Genomic DNA, 24,589 nt, shown 5'->3' with positions numbered 1-24,589 from the left:
AAACACCCACAACCACCCCACACTAATACAATCCAGTCCAACTTCAGTACTAAATCACTTTTATTCCAACACACTCTCAGCCTGACTACAGCTGTGGAAGGGAAATGTCTGCAACTGCAGTACCATGGACAGTGTATGGAAGAGTTGATAGAATCATGGAATACGCTGAGTTGGAAGGGACCCATCAGGATCATTGAGTCCAACTCCTGGCCCAGCGTTAGAGTCACACTATGTGCCTGAGAACATTGTACAAATGCTTCTTGAATGCGCCACTGACAACTGTGGACTCCACAGATTCTACCCCTGACATTAAAAAAAAGTATCACACTCATCCCCACAACCCCATTCATCCTCCCCACACCTCTTCTGCCCTGCCTATCCCTCCTAAAGGGCCTGCAGCCAGCTGACAGGGCACACTAATCACAAGACTCATCCCACCAGGTTTCACTTATGCCAGTATCAAATGTCTAGGACAGGGCCAAAGCTTGGAGCTAGTCTTGCTTGTTCCTCATGCTGCCTGTACTGGTGGAAAAACATTTCAGGTGTGGTACTTTGTAGCACTGACGGATCCCATCAGCGCTCATTTCCTCTAGTTTTGGCACACCATCCCATTGCTCATCACTGGCAAGCCTGGTATTTTCCCACTCCCTTTTGAGCATTACATCACTGAGTTTTTAAGCAACCACCTTGAACTTTAGGAAGATGAACATCCTCTGTCAGTGCAAGAGATTCAGAGATTCTGTATTGCATCCATAAGCTTCAATATTTACATCAAGGAGTATCTTTAAGTTTAAATAAACCTTCCTGCACTTCTACTGAATCCACATCTGCTTTAAGCCTATTAACATAGAATCACAGAATGGCCTGGATTGGAAGGGACCTTAAAAATCATCTAGTTCCAACACCCCTGCCATGAGCAGCAACACTTTTCGCAACAGACCAGGTTACTCAGAGCTCTATCCCTCCTGTCCTTGAGTACCTCTAGGCATGGGGCATCCACAGCTTCCCTGAGCAACCTGTGCCAATGTCTCACAGTAATGATTTTTTTCTAATATCTAAGCTAAACCTACTCTCAGATTGATTGTCACTATTGATGCTTTCTGGGCTGTGAGGGCCATTGCTGGGTCATGTCCCAGCATGAGGGTCAGCCCCTCATCCACCAGTACCCCCAAGTCCTTCTCAGCAGGGCTGCCCTCCATTTGTTCATCCCCCAGCCAGCGTTGATACCCACGATTGCCCCAACCAGGCGCGGGCACCTTGCACTTGGTCTTGTTAAGCCTCATGTGAGTTTAGAGGCTTATCATTGATTTTTAGTTTCAAGCTCTAATATGAACAATTCTATACTCATGAAGTTGAGGATGGTTACAGTTTTTGCTACAGATTCACAGAATAATTCCAGTTGGAAAGGATCTCTAGGGTTCTCCATTCAACCTCCTTCTCAAATCAAAATCAGCAAAACAAGCCTATATTACACTGTGCTTTATCAAGCTGGGCATCAAAACATTCAAAGCTGAACACTGCAGAACCTCTTTCACCTGTCACAATAATTGTCCCACTCCACAGAGAAACACGTTCATCTTAAATGAAGTTATTTTAATGCATGCCTGCTGTCTCTTGCCTGCCTTCCACACAGCGCTCTAGCAAGCTCAGCTCAGTATTCTCAATAGCATGCCCATAGGTACTCCCACCATTAGTTCCTCCTGCTTCCCAAAGTCTTTTCTGCAGCCTGAGGATGCATTTCCTAACAGCAGACAGAATTTTAGTAGACTGTTACTTCTTATACACATCTGATAGATTTAAAGCCTTCCAACACAAAGTTTTGATTCAAAGCAGCTGTTATCTTTATCCCTGCACTTCCCCAGATACAACTGCAGTAACCAAGACCTCATACTAAAATCTGCCCTAGGACAAGCTAAAATGAGTTATACGTACTGTCTTTCTGGGCTTACTATAGCCCCTCTACAATAGACATCAACTCTAAAGAGAACATCTTCTGTTCAGCCTGCAGCTCTGTTTCTAAATTAGAATTAAAAGTTATGGATAAACTTCTAGAAAAAACATCATACAGCTGAATGAAGAGTTGTAGTTTTACAAGCTTCTATTTACACACACAGAGGAAGAAAAAAAGATGCCCTAAAATGAAGGGGAAAGAAAAGACCAAGCCAACAACCAAGCCTCAAAGATCAGAAATATATCAGGGAGGAGAATAAGAGTACATTATTAGGGCTGCTGTCTAAACCATTGTTGGTTTAAACACATGCACCCAAAAAAGTAAAAACATTACCAAGGACACCAGCATTTGCAGCAAATTCCTGGTAAGGTAGAGCACCCTACCAACAATTACACACAGAAGTATCCTGTATCAGTCTTCCCAATCCTCCAAAGTTACTCATCAGACTAACAACAAGCTATTTCAGGACAGGAACAGCTCTTCAGAAAAAGTCCCACACTCTTTGACATAGCAAATAACATCAGGAATTATTAACCACTGGAAAATTCACATAATGACTAGTCAGTCAAGAAATCCCAGAGACAGGGGAAGGAGTGAAGAAGAAATGTATACAAAGCTTTATTTCATACCTCCTATCAGCACTTGAGATGCGTTCCAGCACTTCTCAAAAGAAAAGGCTGTGGGAGCTACAGATACTGGAAGAAGCAGTGATGTTTCCTTAACAGAAAAAAAGCAATCTTCTCCATATCTCTCTGGAAAACCCATATTCTGTATTTCATTCATAGCTAAAGGGGAGCAAACATTTCAGAAAAAGGTCTGCACTCCTCATCCAGCCTATTAAAAAAAAAAAATCCATACAAATCAAATAAACCCTTGCACTGGCTTAAAATCATTCTTCAGAATCCTTGAGAAACTACTAAGAAATATCAGGGAACAAGGAGGATTTGGTCAGCCTCTTCAACCACATCCTAAAACTTGTGAGACAGCAGCCACCGTCCCCAGATTCACTCTCAGCCATTGACACTCAGTATCTTTAGTCACAAGTGGAAAAAAGCAAACCTGACTTTTGCAAAATGTGGCAGTGTACTTCCATCACTACAGTCAGGAGAGACAAATCAGTTTAAGCCCCAGGAGAACGAACACTGGACAACTGGAAGACAGAACACTATTAGTTAAATAACTACCTGGGGCCCCCAGCATAAAAAAAGAGAGGAAACTGTTTCAGCGGGTGCAGAGAAGGGCCACAGATGAGCAGAGGGCTGCAGTATCTTTCCTATCAGGTTGAGGTTGTTCAGCCTGCAGAAGAGAAGTCCCCAGGGAGATCTGGACAGCAGCCTTCCAGTATCCCATGAGGGGCTTACAAGAAGTATGGAGAGGCACTCTGTCAGGAAGTGAAGTGATATGACTAGGGGTAAAAGTTTTAAACTGAAAGAGGGTAGATTTAAATGAGATGTTAGGAAGAAATTCTTCACTATGAGGGTGGTGAGGCACTGGAACAGGCTGTCGAGAGATGCTGTGGATGTCCCATCCCTGGAAGTGTTCAAGGCCAGGCTGGATAAAGCTTTAAGCAACCTGGGCAAGTGCAAGATGTCCATGCCCATAGCAGGGGTGTTGGGAGTGAGATGATCTTTAAGGTCCTTTCCAAACCAAACCATTCTGTGATTCTATGAACTTGTCTATACTTTCCACTTTAAACTTAAGCCAACACAGAAAAGCATTAAAACTTAACTGTATTTAGGCAGTGCTCAAGGCAGAAAACCAAAATGTCACAAATTAAGGCTGTGATCCTACAAATATTTAAGTAGTAAACTTTACCCAATGGAATAAATCTATTGATGATAATGAGGTTAGAGAACATGTTTGAAAGAGAAACACTGCCTACATTTGCAAAATTAGCTTCAAAAATATAAGTTTTATTATAACAATTCCCTACCCTGAGCACTGCTGTTACACAATATAACAATCTTAATACATAAATACACAAGGCACAGTGGAACTGTAAAGATACGACAGACGTTTAATACATACAAACCCACTTACACTTTAAAGAGACTACAGTTACAACAAGGTACCTACACTTAGAATTTTTCAAGAGTAAAAAAGTAAATAAAGCATTAGCCCCTGTAGTTAGTAATTGCAAAGCCCAATGGAAAAAATAAATGAGTGAACCATTTCAGCTTTTTCTTGATGTTTATCTGGGAGGTAAAGTCAATGCAAAATATAGCACATGTCCTGTGGTCAAATTTGTGGCACTATCTGAAAGTAGGTGGAAATGAGGCCTGTGGCTTATTTCTTGTTTCATGCTGAAAATGACAAAGGATGAAGCTTCTCTAAAATCTGAAATTCTCTAGCACATAATTCAAGGCAATAAAGTTTCTCTTTTAGTAATTTATAAAACAGTTGCATAACCTAAATGTACATCTAATTAAAAGGCAAGAGCAAATAAATCCAATGAGCTATCAGTTCTATTAGCTGAAGAAAGAGATCAGCTTGGAGTTCAGTATGGAAAATAAGAATACTATGCTTAAGACATCTTCTTCAGACAAGAGTAGGATGCTGTTTCATTAACATGTACTGACATCAGAGTCAACAGAAAATGCTAAAAACATCTACTATGTTACAGTCACACTCAATTCCACTTTGGAGCTGGTCTGGCTTCCACAGAGAATACTTAGAATTTTGCTTTACTTTCCATTCTGTAATTTAAAAAATTAGATTAACTTCAAAAAGCAAACAATTAATTTAACGAGAAGCACAGAAAAACTTTGCAGTCGAAGACTCCTCTTATCACGCACGCTCTACGTACCTGCTAGAAAAAACCAGAAAGGTAATTGCTCTGTACATCAACATCATAAATACCCATCCCCACATACCTGCTACTCAAGCTACAATTGCCTACTTCTGCTTTTCAGGGAAATACATATTTGTTACTAAAAGACAAAGCTGAAAAAGATCAAGACATGCATTGAGAGATGTGCCTTTATCCCAGTGAGGAACAGAACATAGAGAACTGCTTGAACATAATCTATATGCTCTGGTAAACAAATTTTAGACACAGACACATATAAAGCAATTTCTCAGGGGAAAAAAAAAAGGGAGAACAATGAGAAATAACAGCATCAGCCTTCACAAGTTTAAGCAGGATGTGTAGTATTGGATTTATATAAATTCCTTCTACTGCTACCTCCACTACCTGGAGCTGCATTAACTCAGGCAGGTGAACTTAAGGAGTCATTTGGTACATATGAAGTGCTGAACGAAATCCCAAACAATATGCCAGTCTGTGACAAATATACATTATAAAAAGCACAGAAGTTCAAGTTGACTGCAAATTCACTTGCCCAACATACCCTTTAAATGCTGTTATTTTTTAATAATAAGAGACAGGTCTGAGGTTTTATCAACCAAGAGCAGCTGAATGCAATTCCTTTGGAGAAGCCTAAGCCTATATGAGACACAAACTAACCAAAACCCATAAGAAAATCAAATAACTGCCTTAGGAGAACAAAGAACTGGTTGACAGATTAAAGTTCCTTTAAAACCAGAGGAAACAAAATACAAAATGAAGACATTAAGGATGCCTCAGAAACATTTATGTTGATGTCAGCTTTGGTAAGATGCTCTTTGATATCTATTTATGATTTTCTATTTAGTAAAAAAGTAAAACAAAAACCCAAATAAAACAGAGTGGCACTGAGTCCATCTCTTCCTTATACTTTCATATGCTACGGTATTTTCTAAGTCCATCACAAGTCTCAGGAAAAAATGGTACAATCAAAAGATGCTGCACTGCACCTCTGCAGAAGTTACTGCACCAGGCTTTCAGAGGTGGCACACACTGAATACAGCAGGAACAGCAGTTGGTACTAAGTAGCTCATTTATTAAGAGCAGAGGACTACACCACTGCAAATGCCAAAAGGAACCTGACCCTTCCTCTCGCCTCATTACATCAAATTACATAAGTTTGAAAACAAACTTTGCTGCACCTCTGGTCAATAGTTAAATGCATATGTGCAAAGAATTAAAAAAAAAAAAATACCCTCACCGTAACTGGCATTAATTACAAGTAGAGACAGAATAACCATTACTCCAAAACTGCCTGTTTTTTGACTCTTCACTTTACTTATATTCTATACAACAACACACAAAATAAAAGCTATGTGCCACTGTAGGCTTCCTTACAAAGATGGCTGTATAGTGTTCTCTTTCTGGACACTGAAGTCAAAAGCAAAGAGCTGGTTTCCCAGGAAAAGATACTACAGAACCAATTCTAAGCAGTTTCTGCCCAAGGTATGGTGTTTTCTTCTGACAGACTCACATGGTCACACAACACAGCTGGCTCTCACCAAGTTTCACTGTGCTATGTATGTATACCATAGTAACCAGAGGAATTGTTCTCAGGCAAGGTATGCCCCTGCCCCACCCCCAGAGAATCACAAGCCTCGAGTTAAATCAGAATGAGATCATGAGCACAAAAATTTAAGAAATTAATGAGCCCTCTAAAAGGGTTCAGTGAAAGGAGGAAGCCATTATACTGGTGAAAACATGAGAAAGGACATACCTTGAAGCATGCTTACAATTATAACTACTATTCAAGACTCAAATCAAACTGTAATCCAGTCAGATAACACTACCCATGTGCAGAAGACAGCCTGATATAAAAGCTGCTATTTCCTTAAACTTCCCAGCTGTTATTCCATATTGTCAACATACACTAACAGTTATGTAAAGGAAAACCAGCGATCATCTTCTGGTTTCAGACTAACCACCTATATTCTAGAACCAGTTTGCCACTAACTGTGAAACCACATTAATATGTTTAAATATATGCTTTACTAAATGAAAGGATTAGCAAAAGAGCTTTCAAAGATAGGAGAAAGCTCTAACTTCTCTAACGTGGTTTCTCAGTCATAAATTACTCGACCCTTAACCTAGGATGAAGTTTCATAAAAGGAAAGATTACCTTCTTAGGAAAAGGGATTCAGCATGCTAAATGATCAACAGAAACACATGCAAGAAGGCTCGTTCAGAGGAGCAGCAGTTACATGATAAATGGCAGTAAGATTAAGTCACTAGACAAATTGGATTAATGCTACTGGGCCTCTCTCAATTCACACCAGTGTGTTTAACATAACTTCAGGAGTTTAGGAGCCCCTACAGTTCACACTGATTGAAGGAAATGCATTCAAATTAACTACTGGGCATGCTGACCTATAAACACTAATTTTGACCTAGCAAGTTTTGGCCTTTTATTTTATGCTAGTTTAAGAGCTCTCAGGGGACAAACATTTTATGAATGAGATACTGAAGACTAATTCTAAATTTCATTCAAAAAAAAAAAAAGTCACATGTCATGAAGCAGAAGCTATTCAAAAACAGGGAATAGTTTCTATTTTTGAATGTCCAACAGCCCAAGGTAATATCTACAGATCACAGAGAAGCTTTAGGTCTTTAACTGACAGGCACAGCTATAGCTACACATACCTATCTTCATTCATTATATCTGGAGAGAAGACAGAGAAAGGCAAAAAAGTGCTGAATAGTTTCACCCCACATCTAGTGATTATTGCTACAGACTTCTTCCCTATCCTGTTTTTCTGTAATTCTAGGCTGTAGTAGAAAAACTCTGAACAACAGGCACCACATGCTCACCTATCTGGGACATAACCTTCACCAAAACTTCTAGAAATCATAAACTCTTCAGGTAGGCAGTTCCAAAGCACATACAAATATAATTACTTCCTCCCAGTCCTGCACTCAAATTCTGGGGGTTTTTTTAAGACGGCAACTTACTGTAACATAAGAGACAGGTTTAGAAATAACAAAACTACTCCACTTGCAAGTACAGTATTTCACACTCGAGGAGTCTTAGCTCATGTATCTTGCAATTTAAAATTAATATACACTATTCAAATGGGATCCACATTAAATCCATACTGGTGAAAGGGACTTTAAACCAAAATATAACATGAAGCCTGCTTTCAAATAAATCTCGTCTGTTGAATTCAGTGTTCCTGAAACAAATTAATCCGAAAAAATTGTTAGCAAGTCTACCTATGCGGTGTATTTTATTCTACAAGGAGTAAGTTTGCTACCCTTTTAGTTACTACTTTTGCGTATCGAATCTATCTGGAAGAAAACATTTAAGAACATCCACACCAAGAAAAAATAAATGCCCCTTCTGTTAAGCAAGGAAAAGATTAGGCCTCAGCAGTCTGTAACATAATCACTCAACCACAAAAAAGGCCAAAAATGGCCCAAAGGAAAACCTGGGGTGAGCACTACTTGAAAATCATAGTACACATGCCTATCACATTTTTTGGCCATCCCTACAAAGCTCATGTGATTCTGCTTCGAATTTGAAGAACTCATTAGAAGTGAAGACAGAAGTGTGCTGCCATTTTTGCAATTTCTTTCATTCGTTTTGAAAAAAGAAAAAAAAAAATCAAACCCCAACAACACAAAAACACCACCCCAAATTTCTAGTGCTAATAATTGATACTTGCAATCAAATGCAGAATACTGCAACATCACCTTCCAGCAATGAAAGACTGCTAAGCTGAGAAAAGTAAAATACTCCAAGCCCAGAAGGGGCTCACACAGTACAAGAACCTGCACTACAACAAGGGACCCTCCATCTCTCAATCAAGATATGCAGAAGCACAATTACTTTACATCTGATTTTGTAGTCAGTTGAAACCCACTTCATATTAGGCATCCATGCTCTCAAGACAACAGTGAAACAGAAGAAACAGATGCTGGGATCACAGTATGTTAGAAAGCTACCCACAGACAGATGAAGTTGTCCATTCTTCCTTTGCAAGAGAACAGAACTGGATCAAAATCAGCACTGATCAGAGAACAAGCCTCAGCAAAGATCCTAGCTCCCTTTCCACCAAGTTCAGTAGCACGTTTGCTTGATCTCTACATCCACCTTTATTTTTAACTCAGTGACTAAAGCAAAAATCATCAAAAAATCTCCCTTATGCTGATCTCAACCTCTTTTTCCCCAGTTTGAAAGCCAGCAACAGATGAAATACCTTAATAAAAATACACTAAAAACTGATTAACCGTTATGAAATCAACACTATCATATTCTGCTCCAGAATAAAAACACAGCTTTCAGGATACACAGAAAAGGATGAGAAGTGTCATTTCCTTAGCCTGTATTTGTCTTCATAGCTCTGGATGCAGGCTTCCCCAAGTTGTTAAAGCACATGCATGAGATTGATGAATACCTTATTTTGCACATCTGTGGTTAGAAAACACTTGCAAAGTCCATTTAAATGATTATAGACTCCTACTAGAAATACCTTGAAGTTGTCAAGTTCCCAGAACAACCATGTGGAGGGAAAGAAAATAAAACATATCACCACAAAACCTGATTTTACTACTACGTGGAAATCGCTAGTTTAAACACTAATTCTTCCCTTTGAGCTGATGCAGCCAGTCTAATAACAGCTAACCAGAAGCCAAGACCACGTGTCCTGAATACTCACTAAATCTGTATAATCTTGAAAACAATTCTGAAATAAGGAGACGATGAAGATTCCTTTTTCCAATTCATACAAGAAAAATGCCATTTGACAAAACCAAGCACATCAAAGTTTCTGCTGTGACAGAAAAAAAAACCCAGTCTGGTAAAAACATGCACCTAACTGATCCAAACAGTCTAATGCAAAAACACATACATGCTTTTACTTATATTCATATTTCCTGCTAGACACTTGCACTGCCCTCCCAATTTACTTACAGGAAGAACCAGAAGATCTGAGCAGCAGCTCAAGCCATGCCAAACCATTTGCTGCTATACTTAATTTTCCAAGTCTGGAAAGTATTTACAGTTGTTAAAATGTTAACAAACCTTCTGAAAGGAATAAATTCATAGACTATTCTTCAAGAAACAGAAGAGGGCGGCCCAGAGGGATGGGGACCCTATTTATTCATAAAGTTCTATCTCCTCACACTATTACCATCTAATAAAAAGGGGACTAAGCAGGTAGAAAGATACACACTGGGGAAAAAAAAAAAAAAAGCATTAACATCTTTAAAGAGAGAAAGCATTCAGGACATTGAAGTAAGCTAAGTTATGCAGTCTTTCACATATGCGCTTACTCAAGTTATCTCAGCAATACAGAATAACTGCAAGTGGAACAAGAGGTGGTTTGTACAACCTAAGGCACTATTCACCGTGTGAAAGTTTAAGAACCCTTGACCCTAGCAGTCTTGCTGAGCAAGTAATTTCCTTTCAGCATGCATTAAGGCCTATAGATCAGCCTCATCTTACCAGAGCAACCAAGGCCCAAGATGCAATCTGTGATCAGCCACTTAACAGTTACCTGTGCTTACAGAGTGGTCTATTTGAAATAATCTCATTTATTTCAAAGAGGCAGGTGAGATTTTGAGCAATAGTTGCCAGAGCTAAGCCTTCAGGGCCCACACTTATGATCTTGGTCAGAGCTATTTCAAAAACATTTAACTCACAAAGAATATCCTAACTTCTATGAACAATAGCCATGAAGGAAAACATATATTTTTACATAATGAGTCTTTTATTAAATAAAAAAGCCACATACTTGTGTATACTCTCTCACCAGCCTTTTTAACCCAAGTTTTTTATTTAGCTGGCACTCTAAGGATGTTCTTAAACTTTCTGAGGTACCAAGAAACTAGTACAGCACTATTCCTGACAGATGCTCACCAACTTTTCTCTGTAAAGAGAAAAACTGTTAGGATCCTCCAACACTTATAATTTTAAAAGCTAACAAACAGGCACCTGAAGAAACATGAAAGTTAAAAGAATACATAATTTTATTGCTGTATTCCCCCTTTACAAAACAGTCTTTTCCCCTAAAATGAACTTAGTATGCAATTCAGCCAAGTTCAACTGCCAAGCATTTCTAAGCATGTGTTCATCTTGTTTATGAAATGGAAACTCTATCACAGAATTCCAAAAGCCTAAGGTGCAGCACAGCTGAATCCTAGACCACAAGTCAGATCACTACATTATTACAGAGGTGCTAAGAAACTAGCAGTACATTTGGCTATTTGTAGGCCATCTGAAACTAATTCACCCTCTTGAGTCAAACAGCTGTTTTACTCCCTGCTCTTCATAAGCCTGGATTTTATTTTTTCCCTTTCCTATTTAAGCAGCAAAAGGGGCTAGAAAAAGTTGCACTCTTCTACATATTCATCTTTCAGTATATGTGCTCTTCTGCTAGTGCCAGACACCATGTTTACATGAATATGAAGTCAAAGTACAGGGATGTTCAAGTCAAGACATTTCAAAACTAAAACAAAACACAGGCAGTTAAAACACAGCAAGTTAGAAACCTGTACAGGCTCAGTAAACATGTGACTGGCCAACATTAACTCCTAAAAGTTTTGGACAGGAGTAAGCCACCATCTGCAGGTCTAGAATTTCCACAGCTTTAACCAGCTGATATATTTTGCTCACATTAACATATGCTCTGGAGAGAATTGCTTCTCCTATGAACAGCATACTTAGTATTACCACACTGACAGAAGCATACAAGCCATGGACAATTAAATCCTTTCTGGTATAGTAACAAAGCATTTTAAGATAATTATCTAGTGTATTTTCCCTCCCCTTTACTGCACATACAAAGGCACTGGCTGCTCACTTTTAAACTGGCAGGTAGAGCTGTAGGACCGTCGCTAGAAGCAGGATGAGCACCCATACACAGCCTTATCATTTGCTTCTGCTAATACACAAAATGGAAAGAGCTTCTAGGATTTTGCAAGCAGGAGATAGAAAGTTACATACCGGTTATCTTACAGACAGACAAATCTCAGGAGGTTGTACGGACTGTCCAAAATAACACCAAAATTAAGAAGCTGCCATTCACCATCTGTTTGTCTCTCCCTCAGGAAAAAAGTACATATCACAAGAAGAAATGGAGCCTGGCTCCAGGGAAGAGGAAGAAGGGGAGAGAGGAAATTTCCACGCAAATTCTAAGCGAATCACGCTGCGATGCCCGCGCCTGGCCGCACCGGCCTGCCCCAGCAAATGCGAGCGGTTCCGGGGCCACCGGCCCTCCGCCAGCCCGGCCGGTGGCCCGGCCCGGCCCAAGGGCTTCCCCGCGCCGGAGGGGGGGGTGAGGAGGAAATAAATACAGCCTCCTCCGGCCAGCGACACGGAGGGAGCCCCTTCCCCGGTGCCCCCGGGGAGGAGAAGCCGCCCGCTCGCCCCCGCGCCCTCCTCTCACGGCCCGGTGCCCTCGGCGCCCGGCAGCGGCCCGGCGCGTCCTCCCGTCGCCGGGGCTGCACCGGCGGGTGGGCTGCGGCCTGCGCCGTCCCAGCGAAGCCTCGGCGCTCTCGTAGTCAGAGCGGCCCGGCTCCCCCCCGCCTCCTCCTCGTCTCTCCTTCCCTCCTCCTTCCCTCCCCGGCCCGGCCTTCAGCTCGCACTCACCCGCCTTCCTCCTGCCTGCCCGGCCCGCGGTGCGTGCGCGCGGCTCTCCCTCTCAGGCTGCCCAGCGCGGCGGGGGCGGCCGGGCGGGTGGATGAGTGAGCGTGCGGGAAAGGAGGCGAGGGGAAAAGGAGGAGAAGGGTGGGGAGGGAAGGAGAGAGGCGGCGAGGAAGGAGAGAAACGGAGAGGAGAAACCCGCAGCGGCGCTTCTGGAGCGGGACGTGCGGCGGCAGCCGGTCGGGCGCTCGGGCGGCTGCTCCGACGACCTTTACGCGAGGGACGGGCGATCTCCGAGCTCGGGGCGCTCCGCTGCCAGCCCGGCCACCATCTTACATTGGGGAGACTTGCCCCGGACGCCGCCCCCGCTGCGCGTGCGCTGCCGGCAGTGGGCGGGGAGCGGCGCGGGAGGGGGGACGGGGCGCGACGGCAGCGGCCGCGACGGCGCGGGGCATGACGGGACTTGTAGGCGGCGGCGGTGGCCGTGGCCCGGGCGGGGCGGGAGGAGGCGGTGGCGGCCGTAGCCCGAGCCCGAGCCCGAGCCCGAACTCGAACTCGGTTCCGGTTCTCTTCCGCCAGGCCGGGGATGCGGAGCTCTCCGCCGGGCAGGGCCGTCCCACCGCTTCGCACCGGGAAGTCCCTGTCCGTAAACTCTCTGCAACTTCAGCCACCTGTTGCTGGACATTGAACCGCGCGGTTTTCAAGCAGTGGGTTGATTTCTTTAAAAAATATTTCTTTCCCTGTCATTGGTGTTGCTTTGGGGTTTTTTCTCCGATGCCGTGTACCTTGGCTGCAGCGCCGGGGCTGGGCTGTGCTCTGCCGTGGCCGGAGCGCCGGGCGCGGCTGTCAGCGGCTCGCCCGGGGCTGGCCGCGGGCAGCTCCGCCTCACGGCGCCGGCCCCTCGCCCGCCACCGCCACGGCCTGCCGGCCGCCCCGCGCCGCCTCAGCCTCCTCTCGCTTAAACTCAGAGAAACTGTATTGCTTCTATCTCTCTTTCTACCGCAGACACCCTGTGCCATGGACCTGTTCTAATTGCATCTATACGGCTCTCTTTTTCCTGTGATTCCTGATGCTGCACGAAAGACCTCATCACCTCAGCTGACAGAGAGTGCTTTTACTCATCGCCTTTATAGCTCTCTTGTGGCTCTCCTGGCCTGGCATCCTTAGCTCTCCGGGCAGCCAGCCTCATCCTAGGTGTTTAATTATCAGTTATCTCCAGTGCGCAAACTATTGCTACTTTTGCCGTGACAGTATTCCCCTGAGAATTTTACTTATTTCAGCAGCTGATAGGACAAAGAGGTGTTCATCGCCAAATGCATTGGCACAACCATTACATTTAATGGCATAGATTTTTTTCTCCTTTACTTCTGTTTCTTAGTTTGAAGTATTACACTAGTACAACTTTGTACAATATGCTTGTTCAACTAACAGTGAAACTTGTGTTGACATAGCTTATCTCCTTCCTAAAATAAGTTAATGTTACCTTGTGCATATTAAATTTTAGACTGATATATGTGTGTCCCCCACAGAAAAGCCCTACAAATTAACTTTACTACTTGCTGTCAGCAAGACCCAGGTCTGCATAAAAAGATATGCTGTTCTCGGCAGTAGTCTTGACATGTGAACTCAAATGCAACGTTATTCAGAAAAGAAAACATAAAATGGACTGTAAACACCTAAATATGTGAAACGTCCTGTTTCTCTGCAAATATCTTACACTGTAACATATACTTAATATACCAATGTAAAAGTGACTAGTTAGTATATATTAATACTAACTAGTATATGTATATAACATACATTATAATTAATAATGTATGTTATATACATACATTCATCTGAATTGATGATGAATGTATGTATATAACCATACAGATGAATGTATGTATATAACAATGTATTTCTCAAAAACTTTATTATTTTCATATTTTCCTATCAACTGATATATAAACCATTAGTTTCCAGAAGTATCCATTATGTAAGTAACTTATATAAGTAAAGTGGTTGTTGACACACGTAATGCCCAGCAACATTTCCTGTTGATTAAAAGCAAGTACTCTGATTTGGAAAGACAGGTTAAAAATAATATAACTAAAAGCTGCAATTTTGAATTAGAATTGAGGCTGTTAATATTAAGTGAAATCTGTGCTTTCTTTTAATTCAGAATTAAGGAGTCTTTCCCTTAGTAAAAGTCTGTTCAAATCACGTTGCTGAGACCTGCATGAACAGATAGCAGCAGCATTCCATAATAATGTAGGAAAAAAATCTACATGGCTGAAGACTGCTCTGGCTGATGTTACCAAAAGCTATCCATAGGCCTGCTTCCACCTCTTCTTTAATCTGGTAAGAATAATTCAGTAGGCCATCATGTGGCCATTTTAAACTTTTAAGGTGTCCTTAAGTTAATTATTTTATTACTTTTAAGTAATTGTAATTGCTTCCATAAGATTACTTAACCGCATTTTGACACGTTATTTACTTTTGAAAATGTTTGGGTTTCATTTGTTTTGAATGGGTCTGACAACTCAGCAGGACTGTTTCTAAGAAATCATTTCCATGTTCAGAAAGAAAAGCTTTTGGAATACATTTTTTTGGAAATAACCAGTATGTACCAGCTAGAGTAAAAATGTGTATTCATATGATTTATATATTGTGGTTCAACCCCCAGTTCCCTGACATTTGTTGCATACACACTGTCATGCATTGATTCACACCATGCACTGGGAAATTGTTCTCCTGGGCAATGATCCACAGTCACTGTCTTGAGGAACAAACATAGGAACCTACTAGGATTCTGCAGTTTGGTGTGAAGCCAAGCTATTTTCAGGATTCCTCCAATGTTAAGCCATCACCATTTCAAATGGCTGCCAACCTGTTTGGAGGAAACGATGAGGGGTCCAGAGAATGGACTAGAGAAAGAAAGACATGATGGTGGTGTGCTGATACTGGCAGGAAAGGAGGAGGTGGAGATTGAGTAATTCCATGCCTGGCTGGGATAGAGAGTAATTATGCTGGGACTTTAGGATGGTGAAGTTGCAAAGCATCTCTACAGACTGCAGTCTGAATATTCAGCAACAAAGAAACAATAACACAGCACCTCTACATGTGGACTTTCTGCTCACTGGGATTGATAATGGTCTACCAGTATGTGCTAGAAATATTTATCACACATATATTTCATTGTGTTGGTACTGAGGAAAATTGAGGAAAATTTCCAGTTTTATAAAGTTCATGACCTCAAGCTCTGCTGGCAGCAGTGGCTGAATGTATTTGCCTATATTTCAGGCTGAAAGTTTGGTTTCATATCTAGAAAAGAAAATTTTTCTTCTCAAGCTTCTGCAAAACCTCATGGATCGCTACAGAAAGTTCACCGATATTATAGAATGATATACAATGGTTAATAACAGATTTTTTAATAAATTCAGTCTTATTTACTGAAACAGAAATACAAATTGCTCTGCAGACTGCAGTGGATGTTATTGATGTGTCCACTCCTTTTCTCACTCTTGGAGGTCCAAACATCTTTCTGCTTCTCTGACTAATGATGCCTTTTATTTGGCAAATGCACTGGAGAAAGGAACTGCAGACTTTTCTGACTAACTGTAGAATAATAATAAAGGGTTTTGTTGAGAAATTAAGGGCAGGTGGAGGAGCCTTACAAACACTGATGGACATTTTCTGCAAGTGGCAGATGTTCACTATGTCTTGTTGGAAATCCATGAGAAGAGAAGGAGATCTCTATGCTGCACAGGAAAACAAGATGAGTGAATTCTCCTGCTCTTTCTTAAATGAGAGAATAGAGTGATGAAAAATGAATATATTATAAAGATAATGAGAGAGATGTATCTTTGTTATGTTTTTGAATTATTAGGGGAAAATGAGAACCTCAGTGGGTTGCTTCAGCCATTTTTTTTCATTACAGCCTTATTTGTTTAGCATTACTCTGGCACAGCACACCTTATCTGCTAAGTGCACCTATCTTTGCAAATGAAAGCAGAACTCACTCTTGCTTTCTGGAAAGGGTGTAGTGGGGACCTCCAGGAAGCTCCCACTATTTGTTAACCTCAGAGTGCACTTGAAGTAGTGGCCTAACATCCTAATATTCTTCAGAGGACTGGGGTTTTTTTTTTTCACAATTTACAGCAAATCTTCCTGTGTGGTTTTTTTCCTTGTCCCAAACTCTTCTGAATCTAGACACTTATGTCTAAGTTAACACAAGTTGTCATAAACATCCTTCCAGCTCTTTTTTTGCATTCTGGCTCCTGTGCTGAAATCCATTCACAGAATCCTTGAACTCCTCCTTCCTATCCTCCTTTTCCTTTTTAAAGTATTTTTTACTTATTAAGCAACATGTTAGGCTAAAGTTCCTCATCATCATGGGGCCTTTGTTGTCAGAGATAAATTGCAATTATTTGTTATTTCTGCACTGAACTCAGTGATCATAGGTTTCATTTTTAAAATCAATTTTGGAATGTCATTCCCATCTGTTTTTTCAGTTTGGGCTTCCCTAGGAACTGATTGTTCTCAGCAAACTCCATAGTGTGTAAAAAATAAGAAGCCTTTCTCTCTATATATCTCTTTTCTGTAGAAATCCTATGCTGGTCATAGAATGGGAAGGAGGGCAGAAGATGCTGGGCTAATGAGAGAGATAGTTTCCTGTTACTGAATAGTAACAGGACTTGAGTTTGCAGTTTTATGTGCACCTCTGTAGCAATGTTAACTTGAATATGTTTCCAAGAGCTAAGAAAAAGTCTTAGAGCAAAAGGCAATGGATAAATCAGAAGGATGTGCAGCATTGCATAGAAGGGTACTGAAGTATATTCAATTGCAGAAGTGAGAGACCATACAGATGAGAAACCAAGAGGGCTGCACTGCTTTGGTCTGTGCATAAAAATGGGGCACAGTCTTTGCCCTAAGATCTCCTGTAACACATGCAGGTCAGCATCATGTGCACTAGAAGGGAACAGACTGTAAAGCAATTGGCCTGATTTCAAGAATTCTGTATTGCTGAAGGTTTGATTACAAGTGTTTTATAATCTCAGCATTTTGAAATGTTTAATTTTGGTAATTCATCTCATAAAATGTGAAAGGAAGCTAAAGAATGCTGAACAAATTATAAGCCAAAGTATATTTCCTATTGCTTTTTTTTCCTGCATTTGATGTTGCAATAAATATGCCTGCCCTGCAATCTGTATTCCTTTTAAATCATGGGATGCTGTCCATGAGAGTTATGGCAGGAAGAGCAGCAGTGAGCCCAGATGTGTAGCAAACAGCAAAAGGTGGGAACACAAGATTGGGTTCTTTTTGTGGAGCACCATGATGACCATAGTAGAGATGGTGGCACTAAACAGATGGAAACAGGCTCATGGTTCATACAGCCCATTTTCCCCTGCCAGTGATGGCATCTGGATACCACCTGGCTTAGAGCTGCAGAGCTATGACATAATATAGGATGTGTTAGGCATACTTCCCTCAGCAGCATTTTCAGGCTAACCACCTTTCTGCAATTCAAACAGCTTTTTCGTAACCTCAGTCTTTGCATTTCAGTTCAATGCTTTGAAAACAATATTTGTATACAACTCCATATTTGAAGTGACATCATTTGACAGCTGTTTTAAATCACCTGGGTCTGTTACAATAGAGAGGTCCATCAGTTGACTTCCCATGGATAAATCTTTCACAGCTTATCCTATTCTGGCCCCTTAGAAGTCCTGGAGGTCCTGTTCACATCCCTTCAGTTCTCGTAGAAAAGCCAGTATTATTTTGATTTATGGCAACACTGGTCCATTTCTCAGGAATGTCCCTCTCTTGCATTCAATTTGACCAACAGTCACAAATAGTAATATTTGAGGCAGTGCCATAAAGTTTGAGCTGGATGTCCTGTACACATAACCCATGAGACAATATCAGGGAAGGAAAAAGCTGGTACTCAAAAAAAAAAAGTGTGCATCTGGAGGAACACACATATACTGGAATTGCAATGGAAACCATCAGCATTCAGCAGGAGTGATTAACATACTTGATCCAGATGATCTTGTAACAGAAGAGAGCACTCAGGGGCCAGACAGCAAAGAAACCTTATCACATTATACAATGAGGGAAAATTGTTGAAAAATGGGCAGAATCCACTCATAAACTGGATGCAGCTCATAGCTGAGGACTAGTGAGCCTGGGTTTCATTCATGCAAAAAAAGAAAGTCCAGCAACTTTAAAACAATTGTTACAAATATGCTCAAGCCAACTCATCTGAAATATTTGAAGTAACATGCCTGTGAAGACAGGACTTCATTATGTTACTTATTATTGTTCTCAGGGAGTCATCACCTGCTCTTTAAAGCAAAACATACATTACAAGACAGAATGATTGCTCATTATTGTCATATTCCTTAATTGCCTTCTATATTAGTGCATTCAAAGGAATGTATTTTTCCTCTTCTGCCCTTCTCTGCCTTCATCCAACAGCACTCAGCATTTTCCACAGAGCTCAAAATTGCTCACATTCTTATAAAAATGCCTCAGCCATATGGGATTTGCTGAGATGAAATAAAAAGTGCATGACTTGAGAAAATGCAATACTTTCTCCTGCATATTGATTCCATGGCTGCTGTATAAACAGGAACTGTCCATTACAAGAACTTCCACGGACTTTTCCTTGTGTTGGAGCTCATGTTCTGCACAAGCCAGGTGTGACAGGAGCTCAGCTGTCAAGAAAGTATGACGTTGCATTAAAGGATTGGCATGAACTTTGACGCTTGTAAATACATTGCACCAGCCAAGCTCCAGCTGCAACCTTGCAATTTTCCAGACAGATATATTTCCTTTTGCCAAAAGGAATGTGACCTACTGCAGCTAATTTTATGCTATATAAATAATGCTGATAGAGAGACAAGCCTGAGATTAGACAGGTTAGATAGGCAAAGTAATAGATTAAGTAGAAAAGTCAAAGCATTTATTAATAAGAAATATGAATGTGTTCCTTAAGGAGCTGCAGGAAACCAGCTGTAATGAGGACAAATGAGAGATCTGAGAATAATTAGATCAGTTTTGCATATAGGCAGCACTGTAACTGAGGCTTTTTATGACAGAGATTTGCTTGTTGTACAGAGAAATTTGCCTCATATTCTGAAAGAGAACATTTCCTCTTAGGCTGTGCTTGACACGCCGACAGAGGGAAGGCTGTGCTGTGCTGCTCTGCCCTCTTTCCCTTCTGCTGTATCTTTCCCCCAGCACTTTGCACCATGACAGGATCAGGCCACGAGCCATTATGGGTCAAGAACATATCCAGGGGGAGCAGGGACCAAGCTGGTATCCTGACCATATTTTATGGATTAACCAGGATACCTAAAGCATGGGAAGATACTTTTCTATTTTAATATACATTTTTTTTTATTCTTCCATATGAATTTTAAATGTTTTCCTTGACAACATTTTAAAATAATTAGTACATCAGTGTATGAATATGAGAAATTCCTGCTAACAGGCCAGACATGGAAATGAAGCCCTGGGTAGACCCAGTTTGTTTTAGTCCTAATAATCCAGCATTTGTGGTGTTCTAAGGAATGATAGATTGCCTCTTCTTAAATAGATTATATTAAACTGTAGCCAGTCAGCTCTGGTAGGTGCCATAATTTGTTAAAGCAAATAAATCAGGTGCGGATTTTTATTTTAACCTACTTTCATTTTTTTTCTCCTGTTTACTTTCTTTATGTTGCTACCATACTTGGGAAAATTAATTTTTGCATGGAAAAATTCTCAAGCATGGAAAGCTTCAGAACAGATGTGCCCAAACATTTCCACTGATTGTGTCATGCATGCCTGAAGTGTTTACAATTCATTTTATGCAAACCTTTATGCTGGGCCTTGAAATGTACTGTGCAGTTGTCAGGTTGTCATGGGAAGAAGGTAGGATATGCTCAGTGTTTTGTGTGGTTTTAGTCCATGCCTAGCAGTATTTCTCCTGACTAGTACACAAACCAGTGTAATGTCTAAAAGCCACAAAATTTGAAACTTTTAGGTGTCTATATTTGCAGGATCCCATGAAAATACCCTGATTTCCAAAACAACTGAGCATTTGCAACTTCTCTTGAGGCCAATGAAAACTCATCTTCTCTGAAAGACGGTTCTATTCTGCAAGTTTCCACGCAGGACTTCTATGTTGAATATTAGACTTACACTGTGGAAAACACTATGTACAATATTATGAGCATTAAGATTAGGTGGGGAGCCAGCTGCTTCCTATTTGTGTAAAAAAACTTGGCCAAAGTCAGGGACAAGAGAGAAGTGAGTTGCTGGTTGCTTGCTTCTTCACTCCTCCTCTTTGCAGATAGGAACTTAGCCACTGGACTTCCTTCCTTCTGCATAATATATACCTTTCCTCATTCTTCTGAGCAGTATGTACTTTGACTCATCTCAGGCCTACTTCAAAGACACAGAAATCAGAGGGAACACTCTCAGACCTTTCCTATAAAGTGAAGTCATACATTCTCACTTAGGACAGGTAAACAGTGAGTTATCTCAGCTGAGCTCATAGTAAAAACAAGGGAGTTAATTTTCCATCTTCAAGATCTCATTAAAATTCAAGTTTATTTAAATTTAATAATTTAAGTGAAAATGCCACTATGGATATTTTTAAAAAATAGTTTAAAAAGTGAAGTATCTATTTTTGAGGTACATCTACTTTGATGCACAGAAAAAGCGCTCAGGTCTCAAAACATGCAAACTGCTGAAAGAAAAATGGTTCTGTTGTACTCCTATAAAAAGAAGGACCAGGTGGCCTAATCGAGTTTTATTGGGCATTGCTTTCTAATTGTTGATATGACTGAACCATCAAAGCTGTAAAAGGTGTTTGTCTAATATTCTCTGCAGTGTACCTGCTTAAGAAAACTTAGCTCTGATACAGCATTCACCTTTAATTGATACCTTTCCTCTCAGATAACTGTGGAATTAAGATGATAAATAGAGTCAAATTTGTTTCTCATGGCTCATCTTCATCTTATATAGAGTTTTAAAGTTTAGGTATGTCCTCCTTATAGGAAGTCTGCATGTCTCAGTCTGCAGAGGACTGACAACTGCCATGGAGAAGACTGACAGCACAATTACCTGCAAGGTGTGCCCTATTGGGAAAAGGCTGAGCTTCAGCAGTTTGGTCATGTCACAGCATGTGACAAAATGTTACCAAAGAGGTGATTACTCCTGTCCTACCACAGCAGTCCTTGTGTCAATTGGTTCTAGCAATGGCAGCCATGCTTAAATTGAAGAACTTCTTACAAAGCTAAGCTATTATTTGGATGAGAAAATGTGGGATATGGGCAAAGAAATGTCATGAGAATAACACACACTGCCCTGGGGGATACTAGAGCTGAGTGTGCACTTACTGTACTGCATGGTATACTTCTCCTTGATTTTAAATACCAGCAGTTAATAAGTGTCCCCTTAACGCTGTCCAAGTTTGTGTTTGCACAGTATTTAAAGAGGAGGTAAGTTGCTTACAGACAGGGATTCCTAGAGATGAAGTAGGCTGTTAACTCTAGAGGGATACTAGCTCCTCAAAAAGCTAGCTTCTTGTCTCGTGTTATGCATGAAAGTTCATGTGAGGCAAGACTTGGAGCTGATAATTATTTCATGGAGCCATGAATAGAGAGAAAAGACACAACTTTCAAACAAGAAATCAGTTTATTGAGAGCACTGGGGCTAACTCACTGATTTATCTGAGTAGGCAAACCAGAAAGTATTGAAAGAATAGCTGTGATCAATGAAAACAAAAAATGATTTTGTTCTTGCTGAGATCAGAAAAAAATATCCACTCTGTGAATGCAGATTGCCTAGGTTTGGAGTATCTGTAAAGGAAAACAGTTACATCTGGTCAGGTTGACAGAGCTGGTAGTTTGCTTTCACATATGGCTCAGGCTTTCAAGAACTCTACAAAGAAGTAAACACAGAAATTAAATTTTTTTTTGTGAAAAGAAATTGAATTAATATTTGAGTCAAACACATGCTGATGTGTTTGCCAAAAAGACTTGATCACTGAGACAAATCACAAGAGAAATATTCTTTACCTGGTGGTCAGATTAGCCTTTTGAATGGTGGGATTTTCTCTGCCCTGTTCCCTGGCAGGTTCCAGTTGCATATCTGGTGGAAGTTTAATTATTTTCACGAAGTGTCATTAACAAGAGACTGAGAGCATAGAATGCCAAAGACCCTTCCAACATTCATGGGAGGTAGCAGTTGTATATTAAGCTGGAAGGGAAGAATTTAGCAAGCCTCTCACAACCTGAACAAGTAATCTGAACTCCTCCAGTGAAAGGGAGGCATCAGTCTTCCCTATAATGCTCTTCGGATCTCACCTCAAAACTGACACTACACTTTCTGAGTTCTGGGAAAACATACTTTGAAACACATTTATCATCATCCAGTATGAAACAATGTCAAACTAAGACACCCAAAAGGCATAATCAAATCCTCATTAAAACGATGACCACCTAATTTTTAGGGTTTCTCATAGCTTAGTGTCCTTGTGTAGTTATAGTCTAAATATACCTGCAAGCAAACCTTTCCCACAGTGTTTCAGAATGAGTCAGTACCTAAAGCTTCTCCTGGGCTGGATCTCACCATAACTACTTGTTTCTGCAGACAAACTGCTCATTAAAGAAGACTCAGGGTGATGCATAAGAAAAACAAAATTATATTGTTACCAGGCAGATGCCCAGGAATGCAGCTGAGTGATGAAAATACAGCAGGAGAAGACTTTAACAGACATGTGACTTCTACTGAAATATTTTGACATCAGAACCAATTAATACAATTTCTTGTTCCAGAAATTGAATTTGTTCAGTCCATGTCCTTTAAATTCTTGCTCCTGAATATAACTCTTCCTGATTCTCAGCAAACTTATGTGAAACAAAAAAAATTGACCAGAACAGAAAGCAAATCCTTTCTTATGCTGTCTATTTATACAGGTTTTTTTCCAATAAGTTATCTCAGAGCATCACGACAGGGAAAGTATTTCAATAACATATTGTCAGAAATGCACAAACTATATTTTACATGCATCTTTTGTGTACAGGATGCTTCTTGTCTTCTGCTCAGAGAACTCCAAAGAAGTGGACAGTGCTGGATAATTAACAAAATGGTAGCATAATTTGTGAAGCAATTTTACATTGCAGTAGAGATGGCATTGCAAGATACCCTTTTCCTGAGGCTCACTGGTTCCTATATCAATTTCACTCAGTTTGTAAAGGTAATGATTTAATTCAATTTAGCTTAAATTGACTCCCTCTTCCATTTCTTGCATTATATTTAGTTATAGAAACCCTCTGCTTTACATTAATAGCACAGAGATTTTTGTGCAATTTTACACATCTTCAGTGTTGCCCAAGTCAACTCATTATACTCTCATAGCTTTGCACTTATTCCAATTCACCCATTCCTGCAGGAGAACCCAAAAGAATGAAAGAAGTATACAAATCAGCTGCAGAATATATACAACATGCTTTAGAAAGTGCTCAGAGTGAATTACAGGATAAAGCCTGAATTTGCAAAACTGGCAATTTGCAAAAACATCAGCCATCCTTAAATCTGATATGTAAATCCCTGAACAGGGTCAATATCAATAAGGCAGTTGATGTGCCAAGACTTCTATTTACTATATCAAATATTTTCACTTTGTTTAAGCTTTGTTTTTCCAGTATTTCCTTGGCTGTAGGTGTCTGCACCTCTTGTTGTCAATTACTAGCAGGTACATCGTTACACTAATCAGATCACCTTCTGGGCTAATAACTGCCTCATTGCCCTCAGTAGCTGAATGGAGAAATTATTACAGAAAAAGAAAAGACTGTTCTTCATTCCAGAGTAGAGAAGAAAGAGAAACAAAAGAGATAGCTTTAAGGGCCCCAAAGCAGGAATTAGAGAAAAAATAACTCATGATATATGACAGAGCCAAGAACAGTATTTTCATTTTACCTCTGAAGCCTGAACAATGATCATACAGCCCCACTGACAAGCAGGGCATTGCTTATCAAGGCATTTGTTTCTGGTCAGATGCCTACAGTCACTAATTGTCCTCACCTACACAGGAAGGGCAGTGCTTGCTGTAGTTCATCTCCCCCTGCTCCCTGACCCCAAGGAAGGTGTTCATATACCTTTGAGAACTTTTAGCTCATTGTTGCTTTTGACTAGATAAACCACTTACCCGAGCTAGCAACAGCCTCACACC

The 24,589-nt window shown here is 40.6% G+C and overlaps 2 protein-coding genes across 3 annotated transcripts in view; one reads left to right on the top strand and one right to left on the bottom strand.

Annotated features, from left to right (window-relative positions):
• Positions 1 to 11,808, bottom strand: part of LOC121338609 (CCR4-NOT transcription complex subunit 4) — a gene marked incomplete at its 3' end in the record, with an annotated part of 48,645 nt that extends 36,837 nt beyond the window's left edge. The window contains exon 1 of the mRNA XM_041409757.1: positions 11,740 to 11,808. The remainder of the gene's footprint in view (positions 1 to 11,739) is intronic.
• A 1,056-nt stretch (positions 11,809 to 12,864) lies between these two features.
• The window catches only part of NUP205 (nucleoporin 205), a 60,981-nt gene continuing 49,256 nt past the window's right edge, over positions 12,865 to 24,589 (top strand). Inside the window, exons 1-3 of one of the 2 annotated variants that reach the window (XM_041409841.1) lie at positions 12,865 to 13,085; positions 13,384 to 13,572; positions 14,543 to 14,721. The gene's annotated coding sequence lies outside the window, so the exon portion shown is untranslated. The remainder of the gene's footprint in view (positions 13,086 to 13,383; positions 13,573 to 14,542; positions 14,722 to 24,589) is intronic. The other variant, XM_041409842.1, reaches the window with a different exon arrangement.

Source organism: Onychostruthus taczanowskii, unplaced genomic scaffold, assembly GCF_017590055.1.
Source record: "Onychostruthus taczanowskii isolate IOZ18803 unplaced genomic scaffold, ASM1759005v1 scaffold31, whole genome shotgun sequence".
In the NCBI taxonomy this organism is placed as follows: domain Eukaryota; kingdom Metazoa; phylum Chordata; class Aves; order Passeriformes; family Passeridae; genus Onychostruthus; species Onychostruthus taczanowskii.
This window is presented reverse-complemented; position numbering and strand designations above follow the sequence as displayed.